Source organism: Lonchura striata, chromosome Z, assembly GCF_050655825.1.
Source record: "Lonchura striata isolate lonStrDom1 chromosome Z, ASM5065582v1, whole genome shotgun sequence".
NCBI lineage: Eukaryota > Metazoa > Chordata > Aves > Passeriformes > Estrildidae > Lonchura > Lonchura striata.
The window spans coordinates 23,483,410-23,509,522 of NC_140740.1; the positions used below are offsets into that span (position 1 = coordinate 23,483,410).

Sequence of the window (26,113 nt, forward strand, 5' to 3'; positions counted from 1 at the left end):
TTTTAGAAAGGCCTTGGAAATGAGAAACTGAGGGAAAAGATACATTTATGTATGCTCCATTGTTTCAGGAAAGTCCCGCTTCAGCATTCCTCTGTAAACCCCCTTTCTCCCCACCCCTGAGCAGTTCCTATTGGACCTGGCCCTTGGGGTGGTTCTGATGTGCCTAAGCTGGACACTGTCTCTATTGTTTAGACCTTAACTCTTAATTTTGCTGTATAAAACTGTATCTGGGCAATAGCCCGGGGCCTTTGGTCCCTGCAATGCTTCAGGCAATACAATCTCTCTGGACAAGCATACCATTGGTCTCTCTTGGTCTCTTTATCTCGAATCCTAGTGGCGACCGAGGCAGCGCCGCAGCTCGGACCGTGCTAACCCAGCCGCTGCCTGGTGAGCCCAGGGCAGTGGGACCGCGGAAAACCCCGGCCCCGAGAGGGGACAGCTAGCCAGAGGGTCCCGGGGGGCCAGGGAGGGACGGGGGACAGCGGCGAGAAACCCCCGAAAGCCGCACATGCACATAAAAAAGTGTGAGAGAATTCAACCAGATTCATCAATTATCCTACCATGGTAAAACAAAATATGTTGCTTTAAAAAGAAATGTTAAAAATAAGTTTCAGAGAAAAACTTGCTTTTAAGAATAGGGATCATTATATCTTTAAAACAATTTTATAGCAGGGCAGTTTTTTTGCCTTTTTGCCTTTTCCATCTAGAGAAAGGACTAATTGAAACGATAGAAAAATGAATCAACTCCAATTCTATCAGCTGGGTAGAACAGTATTTTCTAAAGCTGTAGTGTTAAATGCCTATACTGCTTTTGAAGTACTGACAAATAGGAAAAGACATTTCTAAAACACGAGACAGATTTTAGTACCCTTTTTTTTGAACTATGAATTCAAAGTGTCTTTACCTTTTTATACTGAGACTGACCAAGAACAGAGGTAGGATGAAATCGCACTTTCTTCTCTTTTGGTTCCGTCAACACCAGGCTGTCTCTGTCTACATGCACAAGATTGGGATACATCCCAGCCACTAAGGCACCTTTAATTACAGCCCAGTTCTCAGAGTTAGCATTAACATCTCTAATATCAGCTCCTCCTCTGGCTCTCACAAAACCTGACAAATGAAAGAGACAAAACAGTGCCATGTTACCTTGTGTTTGGCTCTCAAAAGGAGTCAGAAACTAAAGGTGAAATAAATGACTTCTTTGTTGCATTTTTCACCACTGCCAACCTTAACAGCACCAAGAAGAAACCATTACACTGAAATCCTTCCTGATAAGGGGTTTCATACTGACACAGGATACCACTATTTTCTGCAATATAAAGACATTTCCTATGGGAATAATTCATTAAAACATGAAATGCAGTGGCATGTGGAGATGAGGGTGCTTTCAGTTTGATCAGCCACAATTCCTCATCTGCACCATACCCTGCATGAATGTGTGCATGACAGTGTATTTCAAATTAAGGAAAATTACACCAGTGAACATGATTTTTGTTACAATTTCTATATGCTTGACTTTAAAACAACGTTAAAATTGTTTCCAACTTCTCTACCTGAGGCTCTAAGCTGGCCAAGCACCTGTGTTCTCATTCCTGTAATGATTTCCATTGTGGCTCGGGATAGGAAGTTCTTTTCACAGAAGGCTCTCTCCCAGCCGTCACTGCGTGCCTTCTGCCATGCCTGAAAATGTTTTTACATTTGCCTATTAATTTGAAGGACTTAAACTAAAAACTGCAGGTGTTTTTTTAAAGATTACATTTATGTCAATAAAATGAATGCAAAACCCACTCTAAAAGTTAATGTATCAAACCAGATTATTTTTTCTGTTCAACAATTAGATTCTCTTTATGTGCTCACTCCAGTGATGATTATGTCAAATTAAAACAATAAATAAAGATCATTACATTAAGATCATGATTCAAAGTTCAGTGTAGTAGGATGCAAAGAGGCACATTGTTGAAACATTCAAAATTTTCTAGGGTTTGAAACAAAACATACTACAAAAAGGGCTCCCTCACAAATTTATGAGTCCAATACACAGGAAAGGCACTAGGCAAAAAGAAAGTCTTCTCTGAGGACTTAATCACAGTCCGCCACTCTACATCCAACTGGTACATCTGCATTTTGCTTGGGTGATGTGCTGTGATTAGTACTTTCTGAAATGAAAGACTACCTGGAAAGCCCTGAGCAGGGCCATGTGGTCACTGAATGTCCCGGCAGCAAAGCGCTTCCTGCACAGCACGGCTGCACGCTTTTGGGAGGCCAGCGTGGGCAGCACAAAAGGGTCTTGGCAGGCAAGAGCACAGGCAATGGTCAGAACAGGATCCAGGCACTTCAGAACTACAGCATACAACACCATTTTACCGAGGTGTGGCTCTACAGGTAATTCAGTCAGCTGATAACCAAGCTCAGTGAGATCTTCCCAAGGGTCCATGGCATCTATGGTCTGTTCATAAACAAGCAAACAAACAAATAAAGGAGAGGAGGATGGGTACAGTGGACAAAATCAATTTACAGTGAAAGCAAAAAGGATGTGAATAATGGACATTAACTAGACTTGTTTCCAAACACTGAAGAAGCAAGTCAGACTATTAACAGAGACAAGACTTTGAAGCACTCTCTTCCCTTGACATGGAAAAACACATCCCCACACACAAAATGAAAACAGACAACAAGCAAAACTTCAAAACATCCTTAAGTAATTAAAAACAGCTTCAGTACAAACTGAAGTCAGTAAACTGCTACACCACAAATTTGGGATCAAACACAATTACCATCTAAACCTGTTCCTTTTCTGACCTTAAGCATATGCACAGCATTTCTCACAGTTACAGCAGGCGGAGGATCAGGAGCTTTCATAAGAAAGTCTACAATTGGACAATTAATTGGAGCCAGAAGTTTTGTGTACAAACAGATCTCCTGCAAGGTAAAAGGCAGAACAAAAAAAGATTACCAAGATTTGGAAGCAGCTGCCAAACACATGATTTGTTGCAATTAGTAGTATGGTTTGAGGACATTGTATTTTTTAAAGTTATCGTTTCTAACTGAACATGCACCTGAAGCGGCAGTCTTAGAAGTTCTGGAGATTGAAATTCCAACATATTCTGAAATCGGAGCCTGCTGAAGAGACGAAAGCAGACCCCAGGCTTACAGCGCCCAGCCCTTGAAAATAAAATATGGGAAGTTGTGAAAATGAGGATTTCTTTCTAAAAACAAAACCAAAAGCCAACAAACAGACACAGAAACTCAGAATGGAAAAGAAGAGGCACTACCATGAAGAAAGTGTTGTTAGGTCACATGCAACATGAGAATTTCCTAATCATTAATTATTTTTGAGAGTGTGGCAATTTTTTACTGTAATTTTAACCCAACACTGAGAAATCTGGAGAAAGAAAAACAAGGCTTTTCTAATGTAAAGTGCTGTGGGTTTTTTGCTAACCTAAGACCAGTCCAAATCTCAATCATCCATTGTTGTAAGGAACCAGTTGCAAACTTTCTTGCTTCCCCTCACATCCCCTAAACAGAAGTGATGCTTGGAGTAAAAGGTAGAATAAAGATGAAGTAACTTGTGAGTGAATGAGGGAGGAATGAGCAAATTCTCTCAGTCATATACATCTATGTGCATACATGCAGCTTAATGCCAATATGATTGATTAAACAGGCATTTGTTGCTACATAAACTTCTGAGCCCTCCCCCACAGTGCTGGGAAGAATATAATCATGGCCTGTTAAGTCATGGATAGCTTGGAGAAAGTGAAATAGGCAGTCCTCTGCCCATAGACATGATGTGAAAACATCCCACTGGACATTGTGACTGCGGGTGCTACGTGGGAGAAAGAGGAAGGAGAACAAATTAATGGGGGGAAAACAACCCAGACCTTTGGGAAATGCCTGAGCATCACTTTTCTACAACTTGGGAGATTATTCCAAGGAAATACATGCTGACGCCTACTCGTCTGCAGAGAACCAGTGTTGGCCTCTATGCAACACAACACCAGAATAGGCCAGAAACAATTACTGTGTTGTGTGGTTTATTCTAAACATAAAGGACTGTGCATATCTGCAAAATGGGAACCGCTATGAGGCATTTATTACCTGCCTTTTCTCTGGATAGCACTGGCTTTTGAAATCCACCCCATTTTTAGCACTGTAGCACAACTCAGTGCATCAAAAGACTTCTAGAAAAACAAAGAAAGGAATACAAACTGAAAACTTAATAGGGTACATGAAATACAAGTTACTAGTTAGTTAGATTACCAACAGGAGTTTTCTAAAAAGTATGAAATAGTAATATATACAGCAGCTTCTGAGACAAAGCTACCTTCTCAATTTCAAGTGAATTAATGAGGGTATCTCCTTTCTAGTATCTCAATGCTCCGCAATTTTTGAAATTCAAGATTTTCAAGGTTTTTTAGACGGATAGTTTACAGTATTTGTCTTAAAACAAATGCATGTTGAAGCCTTTCAGAAAGGACTGTTGCCTGACAGGCACTAGGTCTCAGCTAGTAAAAGCTTTTTCTCACTTTACTGTAAAGTAATAAAAAAAAAAAAAAAGTTCTCCAAAATTTATACACTGTGTGTTTTAGAATCACACTAGGAAAATTTAAGGCAGTCCTACCTCTTTCACCTTGCCTGAGTCAATGACAAACACCACATCATTGACTGTTATGCTGGTTTCTGCAATATTAGTAGAAAGAATCTGCAAAGAAAAAACCCAAAACCACCAAAACTATAATAACTGCAAAAGCAATGGCAAAATAGGTCATTGTGGCATTGGAAAAAGTCCTCTAATACTTGCAATTTTGCGGATGCCAAAAGGTGGACTTTCAAGCACTTTCTTCTGGTCCAAAGTCTGCATACTTGAATGAAGCACGAAAACTTGGTATCTAATGCAAGACAAAATGAACATTTTAAGGATCCTTAAAAGAAGCAATGAAAAGCCACAGTAACTAAAGGTTTTACCTGTGAGCATTATCAGAAAATCTCTTGTCATCCAAAACAATGCGGTCCCTCAGGCTCACTATCTCATCATACCCAGGAAGAAATATTAAAATTGCTCCTAAAAAAGGAAGTGGGTTTGCAAAGTTAAACAGAAAATTCAAATACATGCCGAATAGCACTCAGAAGGTTTTAACGTCTGTGGATTGCTGAAAAAAGAGCATGATTATCAGAAGTCAAATCCACAACCACTGGTTAGGTATTTACCTACCTGCATCAGAACTATGACAGATGCTGTGAAGTAAGTGCATTATCAGATCCAGATCCACTTTTTCATCATCAAAACTGTGATGGTAAGCTGTCAGTAGCTCTCTGTCCTCTGCACTAAGGTCACTAGCACTTTTTTGGACCAGGGAACTGGAACTTTCATCCATGTTTCCAAATCCGAATGAAGCGCTGTAACAGGAAAATACACCAGAATCAAGGCTGCCCCTTCGGGTTTGCATTGAGCCATCAACTCAAACTTAGATCAAGACCAACATGACTATTGGTCTTGAATTCTGATGTTTAAGTGTAGCAGAAGGGAATCACCATACTATTACTGTTTACTGATTCCAATGTTAACCCAATGAAGGATGCCACTTTATTTATTAGTGGTAACTTTAGTTTTCTTCAACTTCATTGAAACACAACCATAAGCAAAGGAAAGTATAAAGATACTTCTCGTTTATCTGTTCAAGTAAAAATATTTGAGAGATACGTCTTCTCCAAAAATTTCCCACTAGCAGAAACTACACTAAAAGAAATTATAGTAGAGATAATCTTTACAAAACACTACCACAAGTATGATAACTGTAAGTTAATCAGAAAATCATTCTTGAATGGCCTAGTGTACACATTACTTCTGCAAATTTTCTTTAATATGCCTATTGCATATAAAAAATATAGATAAAAACACATTACAGATTTGTTTCCAAAATAAGCATGTGAAAAGAAAATGGTACATAGTATAGAATTAGCAAGTTGTGCAAGCATAAACAATATGCTATTGAGTATAAACTTTTTTGCTGTTTATTTTTTGAAATACTCCTATTCTTAAAAAAAGGTATTGCTATTAAGTCCAGATTTTAGAGCATGAAAAGCTAAAACCTGTTCTGATTAGAAGAACACAAATCTCAAATTTCCCATCACAACTCTATGTATATCATATACAACTCATTCTGCAAAACAGTTACAGCTTACCTGTAGGATTCCAACAGATGAACAACCTCTGTCTGTCCAAAGTGCCTAGCCCAGTCCACAGCCATCCTGAAATAGTTGCACAAGTATTTTTATTAGACTTTTCACTTCAAAAGATGCATATGAAGAGCACATCAGGAGAGGCAATTGACATCAGACTTTTGTACCCATTTCTGTATTGACATCAGTACTGTTATTGCTGGATCTGCAACTTCCCATTTGAAAGTGCTTCATAGGTGTTAACAGCTGACTTTTAGGTGACTACAGTTCTTTACCACAATAGAATGTCAGTTTTACACAGGAGCAAACATGTACAAGGAAGTGAGGAGGAAGAAGGTGCCATTCCTTTAAAAATGGTGCAGAGATCAGACCTGCCTGTTTGCAGTATCCTTGAAGTCATCTCAAAAAGTCACACCCCAGGCATAACATCTGGCTATTTCATGTCTTTCAGAAGCTGTCCTTCTCACTATGCAGTTCACTCTTTTATCTTTAAATTGCATTTCTTCCCCAAGTTATTCAAATGTTAGTACCAAATATCAGACCCCTGGAATCCTAATTCTTATCATTCCATACTACAATTATTTACTGTACTTCCCTGTTTATATGAAGACATACTCCATGACCACAAAACCTGAGTTTCTACAGATTCACAAATATTTTTACATGCTACAATATATTTAGAAACATAACAGAAAGATCTTCTGATATGTGTAACTCCATGAAAATAGCAATTGCCAAATATTTTGGTCCAATTCAGTAGATTACAGTTGTTCTACTAACCAGTATCTTAAATAAGACCTACTGAAGCAAAGTTTATAGCTCACAATCAAGACCATGTAATTAAGAATTCAATTTAGAATTTACAGAAAACAATGTGATTATCAGGAGTTAGAAATTGTTGAGGCTGTCAAAATCTATAGTTCTTACAGCAGTGTGATAAGTTAGCAAATTAATTTAGATGATAAAAAATTTTCTTCCTCTCTCCTATATTGACAAATAAATCTATCTTTTGGTTTCTCTGTTTTTACCAGCCATTAGATGATTTGCAGTGGATACTTGCTCCCATGCTGATCAACTGTTCTACTTGACTCAAAAAGCCTCTCCCTGAAGAAATCATCAGAGCAGTCGCACCAGTTTCACTGTGCCGATAATCAACTGAGAAATAAAAAAAAAAAAAAAATCCAGCAAACCCAGTAGAAATGTTATTTTTTCATCTAAATATAGTACAAATATTGCTTTCAAATTCCAGCCCAAAGAGAATTTGTTTCCTCACTTTATCTCTGAAGTTAGTTCATATGAATTCTACACTGTTTTAGAAACACACTTCTGTCAATACTTCAAAACAACAACTAACTAAACAACTCATTATTTCTGCTAGCCCTATCATTTTTTCAGTCAGCATCAGAATGCAAAGGTTAACACCATTTGAAACTGGAGATAAAAGTAGCCATAAAAATCTAAGTACATCTGAGGTTGCTTTTTTCTTATGTAATAACACATGAAACTTACCACTGACATTTTCAGTTAAAATAAGATTTAACAGCTGAGCAAACGAATCAATATCTTTATGCAACCAGATGTCAGAAAGACAGGAATCCATTTCTTTTACTATCCACGGTTCAAGGCAATTCACATCTTTTTCAGTCTGAAGATAAAAAACAATATTGAAAGTTTAATCTTTTCCAAGAGTTGTCTTTATTCTCATACATTACCCACAAAGAATTGCAATGGTTATTTTTCCCAGCAGCAACAGAAACCCAGCACTCAGGTATCAGTTCATGCATTGATTTTGTCATACGCAAGTACGAACACAATGGCAGTCGAGCCATTTGATCTGAGGAAAAGCTGTGTGCAACCACCCGAACTGAAGAGCACACTTCAGCTAGAGCCGTTCATCCTCATCAAGTAATCTTTAAAATACGTTAATGTCCTGAAAGACTCGACAGAACTTTAGAAAACAGATTTTAAATGGCTAGTAATACAACACAAATATAAACACCTGTAACATCTCTTCCGACTAAAGAAAAAACTTACCAGTTGATTAAATACTGTGTCACCGCCATCATCCAACCGTTTGTACTCCTCATTTGTCCTTGGAACCGATTTTTGTCTCCGAGATGTCCCTTTGTTAGTGTTATCTTGAGCTGAACACCACTCAGCAAGAGTGTTCTTCTGTTTCTCTTCTAGAATGCAAAGTATTCCCCAAGAAAGTTTTAGAGTCATATTTATTATCCATTGTCTTCTACTAAAAAAGTTAGTCACAGCAGGTTTTACCAAGTTTTACCCATTCAACATCTTTTTTTAGTCTAGAATGCTCCTACCAGTCCAACATAAATGACATGTTTAAGGGTACCCACTGCACCCGGGCTATAAAAACAAGGTAAAACCCAACACTTTGCTGTTTAACCCCCCAAACCTCCATTATTCCAAACTACTGCATTCAAAGTATCTTCCTTAAGTAATCACCTTCTACACAATCTCAGGCCAGATCTTTTTCCACAAATGGAATTCTGAAGACAAGTGATATAGTCCCTGCATGTAACAACTTACTTTTCTACACTAGTGGAAGAAACATCAGAAAACACCAGTGTCCTAACTGAACTTTTCTGACCCCAGTGATCAGAGATGAGCACTGTGATCAATATCCAGTTAGGACTGAATATTGAATGTTATAGCTTTGGGGTTTGCATTTTCTACTTTTTCTTTAAATAATCACTGGGATCATTACTTTCAGTTGCCAGGAAAACTTCTGAAGCAGTATCTACTTAATTTAAAACCAATGATGTTTAGCTCAAGAGTGTTAACACTTAAAAAAATGCATCCATGCCTGAAGAAAGCAGTGAAAAATGTTACTGAAGGGAATACCTTGTCCATTTAGTGCAAGATGTACAAAATCATGCCTGCTTTAATAGCTGCACTTTAATTTGCACCCAAAGGTACAGACATCCTATGCTTCTTTAGTATTCATGTGGGCAGAGCCCCCAGTTATATATAACTCTACAGCATAATAATTAGAAAAAAGATGACATTTATCAACTGAGTGAAAACAGAATGCAACCACTGAATCAAAGTGATTTTTTTTTCTTTAATTGCATAAACTATTTCCATAATGTAAATATTGAGAGCTTAAAGATACTTGCTGTCATCTAAATTACACTCATTTAATCTCCTGACTCTGGAATTTCAACAGAAAATATCCTGTTAATTGTTTGTTCAATCGATGATTCTCATTGCCAACCCTTAGAATTAACAAGTCCGCTGACCTTGCTGCTTCTTTTCTTTGTACTTCACCATCTCTTTGTTTGTATACCCAGTGCTTCGTAAAATGTCCTCCAGAAACATCTCTTTAACTTCAAAAGGTCTCCCTTGGACTAAAATAGAAAAAATCCGTAAAAGATCATATATTCACCAGCTTCACTTACAGAATTAATTTTTTAAAAAACTACCTTCACTGGAGTTTATTTTTCTCAAAACTGTACAAAACAAAACATTTCCAAAATCAAATGCCACCTTGTTTCTCCATAACCTCTTCCATTTTATGAAGTGTTCCAGCAGGAGATGTTCGGAAGATTGACAGTTATTAACTACAATTTTTTTTTAAACGAGAAAAAGAAAACAGCTGTTTTTGTTTAGGCTTACAAACAAGAACTTGCCATGTAAATCTGCCATCTGGATTAAAAATGTAATTAATTAATAAGCAATTAATACAGCTTTTTGCAAGGTTCCACACAGAGACAGTACATCTTTGTACTGAACTACTTTCTTTTCATGAGAATCATGTGAGAAGGCAGCCTTATATCCATGTCCTCTACTAATTCAGCAAAGCTGAGCTTTCTTTACTGAATACTTCTTGACAGATGAGACATCCCAGTGGCCTTTACCTTCTGATAATTTATCCTGATTTCTTTTTCAACAGGACTGTTTTTTAGACCTTATCTGTCAACATTGCAGGATGCTTTTTGCATGAAGATTAAAATCTCTACATTTTGATTTCTTGTTCCTTAACCTCACTCAGGAACACTCAGGATTTTCCTTCAGAAAGAACAATCCACAATTCACATACTTTTAGGAGCTGGTCACAGAGGAAGCCTTCCAACACTGATCACAAACTCTGTGTACTACAGCGATCCACAGCTACAAGATGTGGTTTCTGTGGTCAGGATTTTGTCAGCTGTATTGCTGAAGGAGACTCAAACCTTGTATATTACATTAACAGAAAAAGCTACTTCTTTTAATTCTTAAATTAACAAAAAAAAAAAAAAAAACAACGGGAAAAAAACATCTTTTGAATTGTTATTGGCCTGTTACATAACCAGCACAAACACTGTGGTAAACTGGAAAGATTGGGAGAGATTGCCAGCAGATTTTCCAACACAAATTGACCGATCTGAAAGAACAGGAAGCTGCAAAAAGACTAAACTGGAAAGTCATACAACAATCACAACTGAGGCACTCCCTTGCAAAAAAAATTCAGAGAACATGAAATCACGTGTAATTTCCAGATTCCTGTCTCCAACAAGCTGCAAACCTTATTCAACTGGGCAAAAATTCGAAACTGAGAACTAAACAGTTCCATCTGCAAAAAAAGGAAGGAAAAAAAGGTTTCCTCCTCACAAACATTTGCTAAAATAAACCAGTAAGCAATCCCATTTCCTAAAACCATTGAGATTTTTTTTTAAAAAGGCTGACATGCAGAGAGTCTACCTGATTGCCAGATAAAGCATTTCTCTTAAAAGCTACCTTTCAAAACACATTAAAGTTGGACATTACTGTTGAAAAAGTAAGAGGATTGCAAGGTGCCAGAGGAGGTCACCCATGCAGAAAACCTGCAAGCCAAGAGGGTGGGGCAAAAACCGCAAACCCACAAAAACCCCCCATCTCCCACGCATTTACATTTTGCCTTTACTTAAGATCAGTCAAATGAAATTAAACCAGCAAATAATGGTAACTTTTCTTTGCATTTGAATGTAGTCTAACTGCAGGTAACTGAGTCTGCAAACAAACTAAGCAAAACTGGATGTCTTTTCTGAATATTTACCTAGATGAACAACTACTAATTTTCCTTAAATCAGAGAATCATGTGATTCTTTTTTCATGTGAAACCCAATCTGCCTAAGCCTGTATTTCTGAACTGAACTGGTACAGTTATTTGTGTTTTATCCAGTAACCAGTAACAACCTTCAAAAAGCCTGAACAGTAAGATCCTACTGGAATGCACTGATATATATCACACTCATGTAGCTCCTAAGTCCTGTATCAGCATGAAGACAGAACTTCAATGACCTCTTCCTCCTTCTTCAATTAAGAGTGGAGGGGGGCAGGATGTACCTGCATTTACAGAACTCCCAGTGACTAAAACACTTCACTTTGAATGAGGTGCAAACAGTCAAGAAACAAGAAACCTGCATACAGAAAGAACAAGGATTCCTGGAATTCTCAGTGTATTAATCATGTGCCTTTACTCAGAATAATTTGCTACAGTTTAGTAAGATCTGTGAGTCTCAGGGCAGGTATACTCAGACTTAAGAGTTAAGATCAAGACTTACTATGTATTACTGGGCAGCTTCCAAAATACCTAATAAAGAGATTTGCATCTAGAGCAGCACTAGAGAGAATTAGTTTTAAATTATTCTGGTTTTGCAGCACATCTCTCAGTTTTATTAGCAAGAAGTCGCTGAACCTATCCCTCTCATGTACTTCATCCTGTAACAAAAGGGGAAAAAAAGAGATAAAAAACCATCACAGATTCACAACTTCTAACAAAAACAAACTTCTCTAAAAAAAAATACATGTTTTGGTGGCACATTACAGAGGCCTTAATATGTGTGAGTCTAGTTTAAGTAATAGGTTTTTTTAAAAAAACTATCCATAAAGAAACAAAAATGCCTCAAAAAGTTTTTATCAGCGCTGAGTGCATTACAATGCTGAAGCTGTAAGCACCTTAACTTTAGAGGCTAAAGTGAGTATCTGAAACCTCTCTGATTTTGTATTTGAAGCCAAATTTCAAGAAAACACCACAAACTACAAATCTTATTTTAATAAATTCTCACTTCACCACTGATAAGCATTTAAAAAAATGTATGACACCACATAATCAGAAAAACAGACAAATTGCTTAGACAAGTCATACACAAAGCCTGTAAGTTAAGGCACATAACTGATTAATCATCTTTTTCATTCTTCTGTTTTGATTTATATTATGAATGAAGGAAACAAGGACTCAAAATACAAAGTTTGTAGGCTGACATCAAGAATGTATAAATCATTCTCATGCTTTTTTAACTCTGATAAACAGGCAGGCACCTAAACTTACCTTTTCATCTTCAGTACTTAAGTCTTGCCAAAAACATTCTAGTTCCCTTTACTTATTCAATTCCATCATAGGAATATTGACATAATCACAAATGAACAATCTGAATACTTTGCTAGCAATTAGACTCCACATTATCTAGAAAACTCTGGGCAAACAAATGGACTGAAAACCTGTATTGCTAAAACAAATGGTAAGAGAAAATCTGACACAATCACATTGAACCACATCAAGGTAAGCCTCCCTAAGGATTTTCTGCTGACCATGGAAGTTCAGAAATATTTACACTTCTGTCCCTCTCCACTCCTCCTGATTCCACACTTAACCATTGGCATGAAAATAAGATATTTTCACAGGAAAAACGCAAACACACAGAAAAACACCAAACTGCACAAAACATGCATTCTACTCTGAGGACTCAGAAAGTCTTTGAAGTTGATTCAGATTCTACCAAACAAAAACACCTAAAGTGCTCAGCAAATTTAAGTAAAACAAATGAAGACCTCATTTTCCAAAGCAATACATATTGCTCCACCCCACATGAAAGACCACAGGATGCTCACCACAATAACATGGGTCACGGTGGAGAGAGTGCTGTCTCCTGCCATCAGCGTGCCAAGGAGCATGTCATTAGTGCAGAATGTTACCAGCGTCTTTGGAGAAACCCTATGGATCACATCACAGAGACAACTCAGGGGTTTGCACCATTTAAAGCTTTCCATGGATCAAAAATTAATGCAGCTGCTGACCAGAAGAGAAATTACAGTTCCCTCCTCAAAAGATTAATGCACACCACTTGTTTTTAAACTATGCCTTTTCCCAGACATTTCCTAACAATTTGTAGTGCTTGCATCTCAAAACTCTGGACAATGTATTAAATGAAAGAATAAGATTCAATTTTAATAAATAAGGAAGTAAAAGAAAACTGTGAAGAAACCCTGCATGTCATTCATTTTACTAGAAAATTCCATGTGGAAAACCAGGTTCCAATTCCTCAGCCTGTGCTTGGATATAGCCTTTGTACTTGTCTACATGTGGTGGGATGAGCCAGGTGCCTACCCAAGCCACTCTATCTGTCCTCTCCACAGGCAAGGGAGAGGAAACATAAAAAAAAGACTCCCAGGCCCCAGAGAAAGATAAGGAGAATGTGGGTCTCTCCCACGGGAAAGTGGGCTCTCCACGAGTTTCTCCAATATGGGTCCTTCCCATCGGCTGCAGTTCTCCAGGAACTGCTGCAGCACAGGTCCTTTTCCACAGGGTGCAGTACTTCAGGAACAGTTTGCTCCAGTGTGAGACCCCACAGGGTCACAATCCTGACAGCAAACCTGCTTCTGTGTGGCTCCCTCCCTGGGGCCACAGCTTCTGCCAGGAGCCTGTTTCAGCACAGACTTCCCAGAGGATCACAATCTCCTTCAAGCATCTACCTGCTCCAACACAGAATCCTTCACAGGAGGATCCCTGCTGCACCACGGACCTCCACGGCCTGCTGGGCCACAGCTGCCTCACCATGGGCTGCACCATGGGCTGCTCTGGCACCTGGAGAATCTCCTCCCCTCCTGCACTGACCTTCCTGTGTGCAGAGCTGCTTCTCTCACATGCTTTCACTGCTCTTCCGGAACCGCTGCCTCTGTTGTGCAGGTTTTCCTCCCCCATTCCCCACTGTCCCAGAGGCACTATCACCATCGCAGATAGGCTCAGCCTTGGCCAGAGGCAGGTCTGCCTTGGCTGGCACCGGCTCTGTCACACACGGGAGAGGCTTCTGGCACCTCCTCACAGAAGCCTCCCCACAGCCTTGCCTTGAAGACACAATTCATTACAGCTGACTAAATCACAGAGGCATCTGCTTGATCCTCTGGTTTTTCAGGAGGTGAAAATACTGAAACGTTACAATTCTATACCTGGGGCACAGTTAGCTGTCCCAATAACAACAGCAATTCTCACTACTCCCTCTGCTACTGCCATCCTAAAAGAGCTGAAAAGTTCCTCTGTACTGTACTCTACAGCTTTTCTCTGGAGGACAGTTAAGAAAACCTTAAAAATTACGTTTCTGTGTTACTAGAAACACCTCTCAACATCTCCACTCCAAATTTCTTTTGTCCACAGCTCAAAATATTGTTATCTCCCCCTTTCAGTGTTTCCCTGGAGTAATTGTATTGATTTTTCTCAAGCTGGATTTTCTGCACTGCTTCCAGTAATTCTACCATTTTCACCTGACTTTGCTCTTCTTCTGCCAGCATAGTACTTCCATATATTAATCATCCAGCTTATTTGTAACACATCTTCACCAGCTCTTCTAATCTCCTAATATCTATGGAGAGTTTTGTGGATGAATGGCTTCGTGAGAAAGGACATGACTACATGCAGTTAGTGAAGCAGTAGCTGAAAATTGCACAGTGCAGCAATAGCAGATGTAGCAATAATATCTTATGTCCTTGGCTAAGCTGGTTCCCAACAGTAGAATGTTCAGCAAAAGATAAATGTAAGGGAAAACAAAGCAAGCTTAGAAAGCTCCAAAGGCGGGATTGACCTGTTTTTCATACACCAATGATGAGCTTAAATTTTGCAATATGCATAAGCTTCATTATAACGGGTATAACTGTACATGTGTGCTTGAAATAAACTGAGACTTGTTGACATTATAGAATGGACTTGTCTCCCATCATTTTTTCCACAAAATGGTGACCCGATCGACGTGATAGGCACCACGGTGGAGTGACGAAAAAGGGTTCGGGTCCCGATGCAGCCAGGACGGCAAAAGTGCTGAATTGAAATAGAGTGCACCGTGTCCCAGGTGACTGCAGAGGCAAGCCTGGCCGATATGTGCTGCCGACGACCTCGGAGGGCTGCAACAGCGCTGACAATATAGGTATGGAGAGGCAAGCAGCATATGATTTATTTACTGCATTCTTGCAGAGAAGGCAGATTAAAGGCATTGATTTGCAAAAAGATCTGCCAGGGTTATTAACATATGGGTATTCTAAGGGGTTCTTTGTAAATCCTCATACAGTACATGAGTTGTCTGAGTGGCGTAAGTTCAGGGATAAACTGTGGGAGGAAGTTTTAGATGATGATAAGACAGCTAAAAAGTTGGGAAAGTGGTGGAAGGTAGTTCACAATGAGTTATTATAACATCAGGCAGAAAAGAAAGCTGCCGGGCAGAGAACTTCAGCACTAGAGAAAAATAGAGGTTTTAGCGGGGAGGATTGGTTGCCTGGTGTTTCCATGCCACCTGCTGTGTCTACAGTGGAGTTACCTCCATTGCGACCTGTGCCTGAGGACACGGAAACAGAGTCACGTTGTGAGCCCACGGCTCCTCCAGCCCCCTCAGAACAGAAATCGACAGTTTGTCAAAGTTTGTCTGTCAGTAAGCCGACCCCTAGGGCAGAGTCTGACCTAACGGAGGCTCTGGCCAGGGAACGGAGGGAAGTTTGGGCGACTTTGGCAAGAGAGGAGCTGGACAAAGGAGATGGGCAGGCTTTGGAACTAGCAGCAGAACTGGCTTGTCCTGTAATTTTTCAGCAGCAGGCAGGCGGAGGGTTAACAGGTCAGATTACACCGTTTAGATTGGAAGTTGTTGTCACAGTTGCGAGCTACAGTGAGTCAATTTGGAGTTACTAGTGAACCGGCTAGGCAGATATTGGATTATGTTTGGAGTACTAATATATTGCTACCAGGAGATTGTAGAAGTCTTGCTAAGCTGATTTTCTCGACACATCAGAGGCTTTTGTTTGGTGCACACTGGCAGGCAGAAGTTAATGAAGCTGTAGCTATACAAAGACAGCCTGGAGATCCCCTTCATGGAGTAACTGTAGATTAATTAATGGGCTTAGGACCATATTTTCACACTGAGGCACAAGCTATGCTAGGACCTGAGAAGTGTCGAGAGGCAATGCGACTAGCTCGAAGGGCTATAGATAAGGTGAAAGACCCAGGAGGTTTGCCAGCGTATATGGGAATTAAACAAGGAAGGGATGAGACTTTTGGAGCGTTTATTGATAAGGCAGCGGCAGCAATAGAGAGAGCTGGAGTGCCTGAGTTTATGCATGGATCATTGTTGAAGCAGTGTGCTTTGCAAAATTGTAATGCTTCTACAAGAAGTGTGTTAAACACATTAGGAGCTAATTGGACTATAGAAGATGCACTAGAGAGGATGGCTACTATACCAACGGGGCAGCAGGCATTTTTAGTTGAGGCTATTAAAGAGCTGGGGGAGGGATTAAAAGAGCAGGCAAAAGCTTCACAGACACAAGTGTTAGCTGCTCTTGCACCCCTCCAAGCGTCAGTAGCAACCCAGGGAAATGTTTACAGCAGCCGTATGAGATGTTTCCGATGTGGAGGGACAGGACACGTTCGGCGAGAATGCTCTGCTGCTGGAGTATGGTGTCCTAAGTGCAAATCGGATACTCATAACATTGCTGCCTGTAAGAGGAGACCGGGAAACGCCCGAAACAGCGCGAACAAGAGCAGCCGCGCTCCGACACAAATAGCTGCTCCAGCCTTTCCAACAGCGACACCTTGCGTCCAGCCACAAGAGGGAGCCTCGGGATGGACTTGGCAGCCGCAGTAGAAGTGACTTTAATGACACCACAGCCGCAGAAGGTCCCCACTGGAGTTAATGGACCTATTATAACAGAGGGCAGGACAATGGGAGCTTTGTTATTGGGAAGATCATCGGCCTCTATGCTTGGATTATTTGTGCTGCCTGGTGCATTGATGCAGACTATACTGGTGAAATTATAATTATGGTTCACACTCCATTTCCTCCTATTCGGATTAATAAAGGACAAAGGATCGCTCAATTGGTTCCTCTGGAGCAAGTTACTAAGGCTGTATCCTCACGGAAAAGCCGTGGAGGAGATGGATTTGGATCTACAGGAGGCTTGACTCTATTAACTTTGGATCTGAATGACAGACCAAGAAAAGAGGTTTTGTTGGAGTATAAGGGACAAAATGCATGCTTACAGGTTTGCTGGACATGGGTGCTGATTCAAGTATTATTGCACCACAGTGTTGGCCTGCACATTGGCCCTTACAGCCAGCTGCTACAGCAGTAACAGGAGTTGGAGGTTTAACTCTTGCAAGTCGCTCGCCACCTCTTACTGTCTCAATAGATGGTAAAGTCATAAAGGCAATATTTTCTGTTGTTCAGTTACCACCTACGGTGCAATGCCTAGTTGGGCGAGACATTTTAACACAGTTAGGGGTTGTCCTGACAAAGGAGCACCCTTTGGGATAATAGCCATTGCTTGGACTTTCCCAATTCCCATAATTTGGAAAAGTGATGAGCCTATATGGGTAAAGCAATGGCCTTTAAAAAGGGAAAGTCTGCAACATGCTCATGCCTTGGTCACTGAACAATATCAACAAGGGCATCTGAAATTGTCTACAAGTCCTTGGAATACCCCTATCTTTGTAATCAAGAAAAAGTCAGGGAAATACCGCTTGTTACATGACTTGCGGGAGGTTAATAAACAGATGGAGCCAATGGGTGCACTACAGCCAGGTCTGCCTAATCCAGCAATGCTACCTGAAGGATGGCCTCTATTGATAATAGACCTCAAAGATTGCTTTTTTACAATAGCTTTGCATGACAGGGATACAAAGCGCTTTGCATTTACTTTGCCAGCTCTGAACAGAGAAGGTCCAGATCAAAGATTTGAATGGACGGTTTTGCCTCAGGGTATGCGTAACAGCCCTACTTTATGTCAACTTTACGTAGATTCTGCATTACAACCATTGAGGCAACAGTGGCCACAAGCTATCATTTATCACTATATGGATGATATTTTGATTGCTCAGCCTAAATCATTTACGAGTCAACAGGTTAAACATGTACAAAACTTGCTGGGACGTTTTAAGCTTGTTGTGGCCCCAGAGAAAATACAGTTATCTCCTCCTTGGAAATACTTGGGATGGATATTGTCTCAAAGCTTGGTAACGCCTCAGAAATTAGAACTGAAAACTCAGATTGTTACTTTAAATGATGCTCAGAAATTACTAGGTGATTTACAATGGCTTAAACCTATAGTGGGCCTTCCAAATGAACTGTTAGATTCTCTTAGACCCTTAGTGAAGGGCACAGACCCAACAGCACCAGTGACCCTTAATCCTCAGCAGAAAAGAACTCTTCAGCAAATTACAGACTGTGTGGTTCAGGGTCTAGTACATCGGCGAATACTGGGAATCCCGCTTAATCTCACTATATGGTGTGGTGAAAAACATTTGCTGGAAGCTTTAACCCAGCTAGAAACAAAAACGGGGGAGATAAGGGTGTTGGAATGGCTATCCCCTCCACTTCAGCAAACAAAGACTTTAATTCAAAAAATTGAACTGTTAGCAGCTTTGATAAAACGAGGTCGTGAGAGAATTTTGCAGGTTGATGGGCGAGAGCTTGAACTAATACAGATTCCTATGAAAAAGGACTCTTTACAATGGTATTTGGTTAATAGTGAAGAACTGCAGGAAGCTCTGCTAGGAATAGGAGGTGCTGTCATAACTGAAAGTATTAAAAATCCTCCATTACAGTGGATTGGAAAATTGAGTTGGATGGTTCGGCCACAGAGAGAAAAGGAGCCGATTCCTGGTGCAATAACAGCATACACAGATGCAGGGAAGAGGTCAAGAACAGCAGCAATTACATGGCAGGAGCAGGGAGTCTGGAATCATGAAATTCTTACTGCAAATGACTCAGATACCCTTCAGACCTTGGAGTTAGCAGCTGTGGTTTGGGCTCTAACAGTCCTGAAGGGGCCTTTGAATATTGTTACAGATTCCTTGTATGTAGTTGGTGTTGTGGAAAGAATAGAGGATGCTGCTATCAAGGAAGTACAAAATCAGAGACTATTTGAACTGTTCATACAACTTCAAAAAGCAGTAAAAATCCGAGAACATCCTTATGCTATCATTCATATAAGAAGTCACAAATGGGAAATTGGCTTAGGAGAGGGTAATGCCCGGGCAGATAAGCTCGTCACAGTGACTCAAACTTCTCCTTTATCAGGGCAAATGCTTGCCAGGGAGGCACATTCTATGTTTCATCAGAACGCAAAAGGGTTACAACGGGAGTTTGGAATATCCCATGCAGATGCCACTGCTATAGTGAGAGCTTGTCCTATCTGTAGTCATCATAATGGGGGTCATGGCATGGGATGGGGAGTTAACCCACGAGGTCTTTCATCTAATGAACTCTGGCAGATGGATGTTACTCATGTAAATAGTTTTGGTCGCTTGAAATATGTTCACGTTACTATAGATACATATAGTAAATACATCTGGGCAACAGCTCAAGCTGGAGAAAAAGCATTACATGTTATAAGGCATTTGTGTAGTTGTTTTGCAGTAATGGGAGTGCCAAAGCAGATTAAGACAGACAATGGTCCTGCATACATTGGTGGCAACGTGAATAGATTTTTAAAATCATGGGGAATTAAGCACATTACAGGAATAGCACCTTCTCCCACTGGACAAGCAATTGTAGAAAGGCAAATGGAACTTTGAAGAGATATCTGGAAAAACATAGAGAGATTGGAGATGTTCAGGAAAGATTAATGAAAGTGCTCTTTGTTCTTAATCATTTGTGTGTATTTGGGGATTCAGAGGCACCACCTGCAATGAGACATTATGGACAAAAAGAAATAAGCAAAAAGGGCAAAGAAGTATGGGTCAGGTATAGGGACCCTAAAACAGGTAATAGTGGCAACCCTGTTACCAGGAGAAGCTGCCAGAAAGGCTATGGTGTTAGCTGAACAATTGGGATGCTGGACTAAAGATGAACTTAACAAAACATCAGAGGTTTTAGCTATGCTTGCTATGGATGTACAAAGTGTAAATCATGCTGTACTACAGAACAGAGCAGCAATTGATTTTTTGTTGTTAGCCCAGGGACATGGATGTGAGGAATTTGAAGGAATGTGTTGCATGAATCTCTCTGATCATTCTGTATCAATACATGCTAAGATTAAAGAACTACAACAGGGCCTTCATCAATTAAAAGAAGAAGATGGTCTGGGGATAGAAGAATGGCTTAAAAGTTTAGGGATCGGTCCTTGGCTAAGAACTTTTATCATGTATGTAGTAGGAATCTTGATTGTTGTTTTACTACTCTTGCTGATTTTGCCCTGCCTGTTTAACTGTCTTCAGAAGCTGGTAGAACGCATGGTTCAAAAGATGTGGACAACTAACTTAATGGTCCAAAACAAAAACGGAGGAAATATGGAGAGTTTTGTGGATGAATGGCTTCGTGAGAAAGGACATGACTACATGCAGTTAGTGAAGCAGTAGCTGAAAATTGCACAGTGCAGCAATAGCAGATGTAGCAATAATATCTTATGTCCTTGGCTAAGCTGGTTCCCAACAGTAGAATGTTCAGCAAAAGATAAATGTAAGGGAAAACAAAGCAAGCTTAGAAAGCTCCAAAGGCGGGATTGACCTGTTTTTCATACACCAATGATGAGCTTAAATTTTGCAATATGCATAAGCTTCATTATAACAGGTATAACTATACATGTGTGCTTGAAATAAACTGAGACTTGTTGACATTATAGAATGGACTTGTCTCCCGTCATTTTTTCTGGATTTTCTGCACTGCTTCCAGTAATTCTACCATTTTCACCTGACTTTGCTCTTCTTCTGCCAGCATAGTACTTCCATATATTAATCATCCAGCTTACTTGTGACACATCTTCACCAGCTCTTCTAATCTCTTAATATCCTTGTGAGCTTTCATACACATATTTGAATTCTTATTGTGGCTTCATTGTTCAAGTGCATTCATTTTCACCAGCTATGTGTTATCTTTGTTCACTCAAGCAACACAACCTTTAGCCATCTTCTGGTCACTCATTATCTCAACTGCTGGCCTTTCCCTTAAATGTCATTTCGCTACACGGTGCAAAGATGTAAAAACCCCAAACAATCCATTCATGCTCTGCTTTACAGACAAATTCATCAAGTGATACTGAAATCTCTACTTTTACATCACTTCATGTTTTAAACACAGCAGCTGAAGAAGAATACATTTAATCCAGACTAGACTGATAAATAATGCTCAGCTTCATCAGTCACATTCCAATTTTTTTGTTTTCCCTTTTATGGCCCCTATCAACTCTCACTACATAACATTTGTTACAGCATGCTGGTTTTCACACCTACCTTCAAAGCTTGCAGACCTTTTGAATCCACACATGTTAAAAGCAGAGGGGGGGGGAAAGAAGAAAGTGTAGACTTGATCTGAAAATCAGACAAGGATTTCCATGCAGAAGAAATCAACAGAAAATACCTGAGATTCAGTTCTGTAAGACAGCCTTCTACATCAAACTGCAAAACACAGGAAGAAAGCCATCCTTTTCACCCTTACGTATTCCTTACCTGCAGTAACATATCCCACCTGTGAGGCTGCAGTTTCAATGTACACAAGATTCATAAGACCAATACAAGATCAACCGACACTTAGAAATATCATTGGTACCTGCTCTCTAACCGGATCTGGTAACCAATTGTCTGGCCAATCTTCTCTCTTCTTTCTGCTGCCACTCTTTCAGCCACTGCAACAGCTGCTAAACGTCTTGGCTGAGTACAAAACACACGACAGGGAGTTCCATTCTTGTAGCAGTCATCAAGGATAAATTGAGGGATCTGTAAAGAAGTGGTTCAAATTTGCTTTTTGAGAAAGTCACAGCTTTGTTAGCACAGGGAAACCATTAACTGCATATCAATATTGCACATTGCAAAAGACTTTTCATTACAATTATCATAGCAAGCATATCTGAATCAGCAGAAAGTAAATTTCTAAGTATAACCTATTTAGGTTTTTTTTAAAGAAAAACCTTACAGTTCCTCCCTCCTTCTTCAGAGAAATCTAAAAAAAAAACCAAAGCCCTGCAGATAATCTCACATTTTAACACAAAAAATAGATTACTCTGGATACTAAGAACAGAACTAGCCTTAGAAGAAAAAGGGTTATACAAACATCACAGCTACTTTCCCTTCAATATTTTGTATTATTTTAATGAAAAAATGGTATCTACCAGAAAATTGTAAGGAATCATTTTTGCTTCTAGTACCTATCTAGAGGCTTAGTGTTTCAAAAGCAAGAAAATAAATTGGAACAACATTTTCAATCACACAGGAAAAGGAAAGCCTTGAAATAGCATCAAAGTACCCCATATCACAAATGTTACACAATTGGCATTAGTTTAGAATAAATACTGTTATAGTTTTTATTTCATTGAAGCAACATACCTGCGTCGTTTTTCCTGATCCAGTCTCTCCTATAATCAAAACAATTTTATTGTCCTTTATGGTTTGGACAATTTCTTCCTGTTTTTCAAGAACTGGTAGTGACTGCCTGAAGGAATCAAACTCTGATTCCCCTCTTTTCCCTGGGACCTGGGGGATACCATCATTAAGTCGACCACTTGTCTTGTTTACTTCTTTCTTTTCTGTGAAGACAAGTTAAAAGGTCATTTATGCAGACACAGAGGAAGGTCACAAAAACACTGCTCAAAAATTGTACTTAAAAATTAACATTGCTGGCTTTTTATGCATCCCTGTGGGTAAAGTGACAAACCCATCACACATTTAGACGTCATATTTATAGCATGTCCTGCAGTGCTTGCAATAGATATTTTTCAAAACAGATATTACTTTCATAGGTATTTTGAAGAAAACCAGACTCTTCCAGAGCATTGCTCCAAGTCAAAAAAGCCTACAAAGAGCAAAAGGAGAAACAAACTAAACCAGAGAATATCAGCCTGGCGTATTTTGGTGGCCTTTGTATCTGCGCCCACATTTCACACCTGCAGTTCCCCCTAGAAATACACACTGACAGAGTTAAACCTTTAAGCTATTCCACACATTTGCCTGAAATCATACCAATGCAAGCATGCTGTATCAAGAGCCCTGGCCCCCACGCAGCAGTGCGATGTGTTAGAAAGCAGTGCATAAGTAGCCAAAAAACAGGCACATCTTCTGAGGGAGCTACTTCACATCCATCATTGCAAGTGCTACTCTATAATTCCTTGAGAATTATTCTCTGGCAGAATGAAAAGTTTGCTGTAAACTCAGTTATACATATGTAATGCCATTAACAGATTCATATTCTAAATTTCAAGCTCTGTTGTACCAAGACAAACAGACTAAAAGATCAGGAGAACTAAAAATACATTCTTGAGATGCAGAGAAAGGCAAATATTAGACTGTTCATTAACTTATCCCTTACATTCCTAAGACATTGCATTTCAGTACTTTTATTACAGATTCCCTCTGGTTCATATAACAATCCTATTAAACAACTAAAACAATTGGAAATAACAGCAAAGAAAGCGCTTCAAGAAGAGACACCACGTATCAAAAACATGCAATTAAACAAGGCATACCGGTACAAATGTTTTCTGTTCACTACACCCATCTCTGCACACAGAAACACAGTGCAACTCTTCCACTTGTAGCTGCTAAAGCAATAATCTAGATGAAAACCTTGCTTTTAAAAAAAACCCCAACATTTCGACAGAAGTTTGTCTTTCCGTGAACTCTTCCATATTCAAGAAATCAAGAAGTCTGGACAGTAGTCTCTTAAGGACCAAATCTATTTTGTAGAGATGAAGAAGTAAAAACTGAAATTTTTGATTTATCAAGGACATTAATTTCTATAAGCAGAACAGACAACCTCATTTTCTAATATAGGCATTCTTATGGCATCACAGTAACACTGACTCTTCAACCCCACCTCATAGTTACTTCTGTGAAGCCACATTTCAAAATGTGCTTCCAAAAAGATTTGGCTGGAACTGGCTCAAAGATTCTAAATTAACACAACACAAGGTGGACATCTCAATGTGCATGATATGACTTCCCAAGTTCCTCACAGCACCAGTTATAAAAGACCTTAAAAGTAAGGAAAATTAATGCATTTGTTTGAAGGTGTCTGTTAGGACACCAGAGCGGACAGAGCAGGAAGAGGTTTGTTTTGTCACTGGGTTGCAGGTAGTTTCGAGTGGTGTCGATGGACAAGTCCAAATCAGAACACATGCTGAACGTACCAGATTCAACAGCACAGGCACTTCCTCGCTCTGTCCTTGGCAGGAGCTCCGCGCGTTCCTTATTTGTGACGGGAAAGCGCTGAATTAGGCTCCGAACGGCGTGTTTCGTACAGAGAGCCAAGTCACAAGTCATGACTGCGTGTGCCTCTGACACATCCTTCTTCCTTACAGTCAGGTATCGATTGGCTCCTTTTCTGTCGGGGGGAGGGGAAACTTATTTTAGGAAAAAGGAACCTACTCTAGGTTAACTTTTATCTGTCAGGGTATGAGATGCTAAGCAAAATCTTTGGAAAAAAAAACAGAAATCACAGTGAGAACCTTTTTTAACGGAGCCATTAAATCCACAGAGTATAAAATCAAGCTGTCCCAAAATGCATGTCACAAGTTTTTTCAAGCATGCATACAGCAATGAACAAAGATGCTCATATGTGTAGCTACTTTTACACTTTTTTCTCTAACACTATTCCTTGTAGCAAGTTGAGGATGTTGAAAACATCAATCAGGTTATCATTAGTCTTGAAATTCTATCATCTGCACCAAAGAACTGAAAACTGTACCCCGACTCACCCTTTGCTTTTAGATACCAGTCCAAGAGACTGACAGAGCCGGTGAACAAATGCTCTTTCAGTACTAGTGAAACTAGAAGGAAATTCCATCTCTAGAATGATAAATAATAATGAAAAGACAGTAACAATGCAACAGGCAGTAATCTTGACAACTCAATGTTACAGAACCACAGAATTCTTAGGATTGGAAGGGAGACCACCCAGTGTAACCCCCCTGCAGGGTCACCTGGAGCAGGTGACAGAGGAACACATCTAGGGTTTGGGATGTTTCCAGAGGGGGAAATTCAATGCTTTCTCTGGGCAGCAGTTTCAGTGCTCTGCCACTCTCAAAGGAAAGAAGCTCTCCCTCATGTTCAGGTGGAACTTCTCTTTGAATTTATGGCCATTGCTCCTTGTCCTGTCACCAAAAAGCCTGCACCGCCTTCCTGGGACTCATCTTGGAGATATTCATATGCATTAGTGAGATCCCCTCTCAGTCCTCTCTGGGCCAAACAGGACCAACTCCCACAGCTCTCCTGATGAGAGACCTCTCATCTCAGTGGTCTCTGCCAGACCCGCTCTATCAGCTCCCTGTCTCCGTGCTGGGAAGCCCAGAGATGGACACAGCACCCCAGCCGTGCCTCACCAGGGCCGGGCAGAGGGGCAGGATCCCCTCCCTGACCCGCTGCCAGCGCCCTCCCCACACCCGCAGCTGCCCCCGGGCCGGGCCGTGCCGCGCACCCGCCTCGTCCCCGCTCCGGAACCGCTCCAGGGCCAGCTGCGCCGCTATTGCCACCACCTCGTCCACGCCGGCGGCCCCGAGGGGCTCGGCCCGGGCGCGCACCGCGGCGGCGGCAGCCCCGTCCCCCGCAGCCCCGCCGGGCTGCCGCCGCGGGACCCGCCTGTGTCGCGACATGGCCCCGACACGGCCCCGACACCGCCCGGACCCGGGGCCGCAGCCGCTCGGCCCGAGGGGCGCCGCCGGGGCGGGGCGGGGCCGGCTGGAGCCGCCCGCAGCCGAGCCGGCCCCGGCGGGAGGAAAT

General features: G+C 40.5%; 1 long non-coding RNA gene across 1 annotated transcript; it reads right to left on the bottom strand.

Annotated features, from left to right (window-relative positions):
* Positions 1–5,690: 5,690 nt before the first annotated feature.
* On the bottom strand, positions 5,691–25,958 carry LOC144248276 (uncharacterized). The gene is made up of 2 exons (XR_014951649.1): positions 25,093–25,958; positions 5,691–24,719 (listed from the first exon to the last, which is right to left on the bottom strand). It is a non-coding gene; the product is annotated as an uncharacterized LOC144248276 (long non-coding RNA).
* Positions 25,959–26,113: the final 155 nt, after the last annotated feature.